This window comes from Camelina sativa, chromosome 1 (genome assembly GCF_000633955.1).
Source record: "Camelina sativa cultivar DH55 chromosome 1, Cs, whole genome shotgun sequence".
NCBI classification, from domain to species: Eukaryota; Viridiplantae; Streptophyta; class Magnoliopsida; order Brassicales; family Brassicaceae; genus Camelina; species Camelina sativa.
Genome location: NC_025685.1, coordinates 19,740,740 through 19,746,780, shown reverse-complemented (window position 1 = coordinate 19,746,780; position 6,041 = coordinate 19,740,740). Strand labels below are relative to the sequence as shown.

Sequence of the window (6,041 nt, the reverse complement as noted above, 5' to 3'; positions counted from 1 at the left end):
AAAAAATAAAAAAAAAAGTTACTATTAATAATAACCACAAGTGTCACTGTAGATATATCTATTTTGTTTTGTTTGTTTAACTATCTTCTATTAAATAGAAGAGAATGTAGCTGTTAGATTAGAGAGCTAGGTTTTGAAATTAAACAATTGTAAATCATCGATGTTTTGAAATTAAACAATGTTGTCGGTGCCAATTCCTGAACCAACATAAAACATAGATGTTTTGTGCTACCTTGTGTGCTGATAGTGACAATATGATAAACATGATGAAAATGCCTCATTACTCTTCTTTACGTCGTCTAGATATGTCGTCAAGTAGAGACGGTGCAAATATGTTTTTGCAAATTGCAATGGTGATGTTTAGTACTAAACATACAACTAGAATAGGATATATGCTAGAGTAAAGGTTGATATTTTGTTATTATTTAAAAATAAATATTATAAGTTCTATATTGTTATTTTTATTATGTCGTGAAAATATGGTTATGTATGTTGATTTGGTTTAAATGATTATATTACATTGTTAATTTGGTGGATATATTCAAACTTTTTTTATATATCTTATTTTGTATAGTATGTACCTTGTTAAATTTGTTAATTATTGTTTTTTTAACAATCTTATTTTATATTAATTATAACGGCTACTGTATAGATCTAAGGTAACTCTTTAGTAGTATAGATTTTGAATCTAATTAATTAAAGATCAATTTTTATGTCAATATTTATATTTATAGTAATTTCTTTGAGAAAAAAAATAAAATTTATATTTATAGTAATATATATATATATATATATATTGACATGGAAAAAGAATAATAAAAAAAAAGTTAATATTAATAATAACCACGAGTGTCACAGAAGATATATCTATTTTGTTTTGTTTGTTTAAGGGATTTTAGTAATAAAACCCCTAGAGTAAAGAAAAATCATAAAAAGAACCCTCAATTATATATTTAATGGAAAAATCCCTCAACTAAAAATCCGTTAATTTTTACCCTCCTCCGTCTACAGAGCCGTGAAGATTAAACAGATACAGTAAACCTGCGAGACAACGTTTTTTTTTCAGAAATAAAAAATGAGATTTATACACTTAAACAACACGATTTGCAACTGAAATAACAAGATGTTTTTATACCCAAATAATAGAAATCCCCAAAATTGATGAACCCTAATTTATGAAAGTGAAATTCTCAGAATTTTTGTAATGTTGAAGTCAATTAGGAGGTTTCTTCTGGAAAATGATCGACGAAAACGCAAATCTCATCTAAGGTATTAAATTTGAGGTTGTAGCCTCTGTTTTTAAAATTCTGTTGTTTATTCTTGCTACAGCTCTTGATGCTCATTCTCGTGTAGCCTCTGTTATTCATGAGAACAATTTTCTTTTTTCGTGTGTAAATCATGAGAATGATTTTCATAGTAACTAACGACACCGATTTGCAAAATAGTGTAGAGTGGATGCGGCTGGAACTTACAAGATGCTAAGGTAATTGTGTTTTATTGATTTCTACTCCATCTTTTTTGATTTGAAGGATAATAGATGTGTTGAGTTTTTGGATTAGTCACACCAATCTTAATTGTACGGGACGCTTTTCTTCCGATTGCATGTGGGAGGATATTGGGCAGCAGATGGTTCATACAATGGTGGTGAGACAAGATGTTTAAGGCTTGATTTTGAAGCCCCAAGTTTAGCAATGTTGACAAATATGGTTTCAAGTGCTGGTTATGCAGAAAATTATGAGTAAGTTTTTCTTACTTCCCATCTGGAGTAGTAGGACAAAACCGTAAGGATTTGTGTGGTGATAGTGATGTTCTTGAAATGATTACGTATACACATGAGTCGGAAAGCATTAATTTGTATGTTGTTAGGTCAGATGATCCTTATCTAGATGATGTTCTTATTGGAGAAAGGGAAGAAGAAGAGGAACCTGAGTATGAGAACTGTCTGATTTTTACTGTAATGATTATGTTGTGAGTGATGACTCGGATGATGATGGTGCTAGTATAGAGTTTTATGAAGGAAAGAATTTGTTTCGAAAGAGAAGTGTAAGGGAAAAATTGAGAAGTATGCTGTGAAAGAGAAGGTGGTGAATATACATTTTAAGAGATCAGAAAGGAAGAAAGTAGGAGTGTGTGCTCAGGATATATAGTTGCAAGTGGAGAATATATGCATCAATAAGTAGTCGTTCAGATAAAATGGTTGTTAGATCTTATAAAGGAACCCAAGTTGTTATCCTCTAGGTGTTGTGGATCTTTATAAGGCCCCAAAAATAGCTGCTGATTTTTTGAATGAGTTTAGGACTAATCCAAAACTGTCTGCTGACCAAATAATGCAGAGGTCGTATCTAAATGGTCTTCGGGTTTCAAATACTAAATGTCAGAGTGCAAGACAGATTATGAAACACATCATCACTGATGAGTAGTATGCTGAGCAGTTTACAAGAATGTATGATTATGTTGAGGAGCTGAGAAAGACTAATCCTGGTTCAACAGTTATTTTAGGTGCAAAAGATTGAGTTTTTGAGAAGTTCTACACTTGCTTTGATTGCTTGGAAATAAATTGTGATTCATGTGTTTGTGTTTGCAGACATGTAGCAACTGCCAACAAACTAGTTGGACACAACAAACGCAAATGTAAACTTGAACCAGTGTCCAAGCCACCCACCATGGTCAGAAACCTTCTCGGTATTGGCTGGATAAAATTCTTCGTGCTCTCTCTCATTGGTACCTTCTTGGCTTGGGTAACGGACGAAATTGCGGAGCATCACCCGGAGCCACTAACGGTTGCTGCAGTTTTATTAGCTGCGATCCACTTCTACGTCACATCACACTGGTTTGGCATTCACACTGATTGTTATAGGGCTCTTGATGGTTGCTGCGACAGAGTGTATTCACTTGACAAAGATAGATTTTGTCAAAATACTTCTTATGTTCGGGGAAGGTTTTCTTTTAGCATCGTTTTCCACTTACAAGCTGTGGGCAGCACAGAGAAGAGCAGTTGAGATACAAGATTTAGATTTTGAGGATGTGGAGGGACAAGATGTTGGAGGACAAGACCATAATCAGGTTGCAGCAACGGAAGAAGATGATGATTTGGGCTTGGAGGATCATAACCTGGAAATTGCTGTTTTCCAACCACCTGAGGTTGCAGCGATGCAGAGGATAAGGGAAGAAGATGAGGATTTGGGCTTGGAGGGACAAGATTATAACCTTGCTATTGTTGTTTACTAACCACCTGAGGTTGCAGTTCCTTTGAGGAGAAGAGAAGAAGAAGAGGACGGCTGCAGGGACACAGTTCAAAGGAGCAATAAGAGAAGAAGAGAAGACGAAGAGGAGGAACAGGGCAGTGGAGGAGAAAGGAAGAAGAGGAGTAGAAACCTCTGATGTGAAGGGATATAGACAGTCTATAACATTACCATTTTTTGCATGTACTTGGCATTTTCTTAAATAGTCGGGCATAGAACCATTCTTTGTATCAACAAGAGATTTAAGCTCTTCTTTTATTGGAAAAAGGGGAATTGTTACCATGTTCTTCTTCTGCGTACTTTTGGTGAAAATTAGATTAGAAACATTATGCATGTCATTGCAGTAGAAGAAGAACCAGGAATGAAACCTGATTTTTTTTTTTTTTTTTTTTTTTTTTAAAGCTGAGAAATACCCTTNGCACAATGTTATTGCATACATGATATAAAAATCAAATTTTTAACATGAGACTTATTGCATAAGACTTAATTTACTTATTGCATAAGACACACTTCTCTCTGTTACCAAAAGCAGAGGAGAAACCTTTTGGCTGCAATCTTGGTAATGAACCACCTAACGAATATCATCAAAGCCATCGATTTGGGATCAATGCATGCAGTACAGATTCTTGATCGAATTTGTGCTTTGAGTTTGAAGTTACAGTCCATTTCAAGGATTTGTGTGTTTTCACTTTTTACTTTACCATGATTTTTCAACTCAATTTGAACACATGTGAAGAGAAAATAACAAGAAGCAAATATGAAGCTTGGAACCTTGCACGAATTTTTCTTTGTTGCGTATATACAGGAAATTACAGATAGAATTGGGGAAAAGAAGAAAAGAAAAGAAAAAAAAAAAAAAAAAAATCAGAGTATCCTAGTCTCCTTAATATGTATGACCGCTTCACGAAGTGCTGGAGCTTCTGTTTTCCGATGGAGATGATGATGCTGGATCAATGGAAGCCAAACGTTTTAATAAGATTCCGCATCCTTTGTATAGAGTCATCATCTCCAAGGAGGCTTTTGACCCACATCAGTGACACGTCCAGGCAAATTAAGCTGCGACAATAAGCATAGAGCTTGCTTTCTCTAGTATATGTCCATGCCGTGTATTCTCTGAATAACCGCTGCTACTGCAAGATAAATACATTTGTATTTAAGCATCCATGTTGTAAAACACTTCAGCAGCTTGTGTTTTTGATGGACATGCTGCATTGGAAGCAACATTCCATGTGCAAGTTTTGCTCCAAGTATCCTATCAGCTTCATGTAGAGGCAGAAGCTTATGCAATCTGTCAACAGCTTTGCTGTCATATTCTCAAACCAGCAGCCAGCCACAAAGACAGAAACATATTTGTACTGAGATGGCCAAAACGTCAACAACTTTCTCTGTCTTTTCCTGTCGCAGCCAAGCACCATTATGTTCATTTAAAGATGCAAGGTACAGAACCTGCTTGTGTCGTCCCTGCATTATCATGTCCTCGTCTTTATATATGAAGTGCCAAGAGTTGCAAAGCTTTAGCTTCGTTGTTGTACTTATTATGTCCTTTGGTGTCTCCTCACGTATGAAGACACCCCTCCAACTGAAACGATATGTTGGCTGCGGTGTAACAATTTCTTGGAACATCAGTAGCACAAGCGTGAAGTTTGCATCAGACATAGGTAAAGAGACGTCTACCCAGTTTTGTTGCGTCTTGTGCAAGACCAGTCTCTTCCCTTGATTCCACTTGACACAAGAATTTCTGTTAAGATAGTAGCTTCCCTGGCAACATGTGATTAGTTTGCCAAAATGATTGTCGGTCAAAGACAGAGTTTGTTTCTGATAGCAACACCCAGAAACTCAAACGGTGGCCCAAGGAAAGAAAAATAATTGTGTCTTACACAAATGTGATGAGGAAAAATCATGTATTTTTGATCAGAGTGGCCATCAAAAGCACAGTCAGATGCTTCTTGATGGGATAGGTAATAAAACATCTCTGTTCAGAGCACAGCAAAGTAATGATTGTGACTAGTGGTGGCCTGCATAATGCACACACCCAAATGATGCTTCATATATCCGAAACCCAGTTATCCTACTCAGCATTGCAGAAAACAACAAGCTCCCACATGTCGCCAGCCAAACTGCTCCACTAATATGTTGAGAGTTGTTGACATCCTCGTCAATTCCAGCTTGAAACAGCTTTGAATTTAAACCACCAATTTTTTGGGAACTGTCGGCTTTATGTTTTCCAGCCACTGTATTATCTTTCAGATGCTTGGCAACGAGCTCCTGACATTCACTTGCTCTCAAGAAGACACATGTATTTTTCTAAATCTGGCTCTACAGATTTGAGCAACACCTTTTCTAGTCATAATGGGTGATTGCTGCCCCAAAAGCTCAAAATTTGCAAGCTTGTCTGCAGTAGAGTCTAACAATCACTCGACGTTTCCTTTTGTACTTAAACAGCCAGACCTTAGGAGCCTTTGATTTTTTTTTAATGTTGACTGACATTTTATCGAACACCTGGTGTGCCTCTTGCTGCTTAGTGAGATTTTAATGATCAGATAGTGAAAACACCTGATTGTTCTTTACAATTTCACACGGCCAGTCCTCAGAAACAACACAACCAATGACTCCTTACTGAAGCGAAGGCTAGGTTCCATGGCCAAGAGTGATACCTGGTTTTGAAACGCTTCTTGTAATCCGATCAATTCTTGTTGGACAATGTCTTCCTCCTTCCTTTTCGGATCTTCTTCTGGAATCGTTTCCTGCGGTTTTGATTCTATCAATCTCTGGAGATTTTTTTTTTTTTTTTTTTTTTTT

General features: G+C 36.2%; 1 long non-coding RNA gene across 4 annotated transcripts; it reads left to right on the top strand.

The window, feature by feature from the left end:
* Positions 1,096 to 3,571, top strand: LOC104699644. 4 transcript variants are annotated; one of them, XR_753419.1, is made up of 4 exons: positions 1,096 to 1,269; positions 1,446 to 1,738; positions 1,872 to 2,499; positions 2,585 to 3,571. It is a non-coding gene; the product is annotated as an uncharacterized LOC104699644 (long non-coding RNA). The 4 variants fall into 4 exon arrangements; XR_753418.1 differs by having other exon boundaries at positions 1,867 to 2,499; XR_753420.2 differs by having other exon boundaries at positions 1,097 to 1,269; positions 1,451 to 1,738; positions 2,334 to 2,499.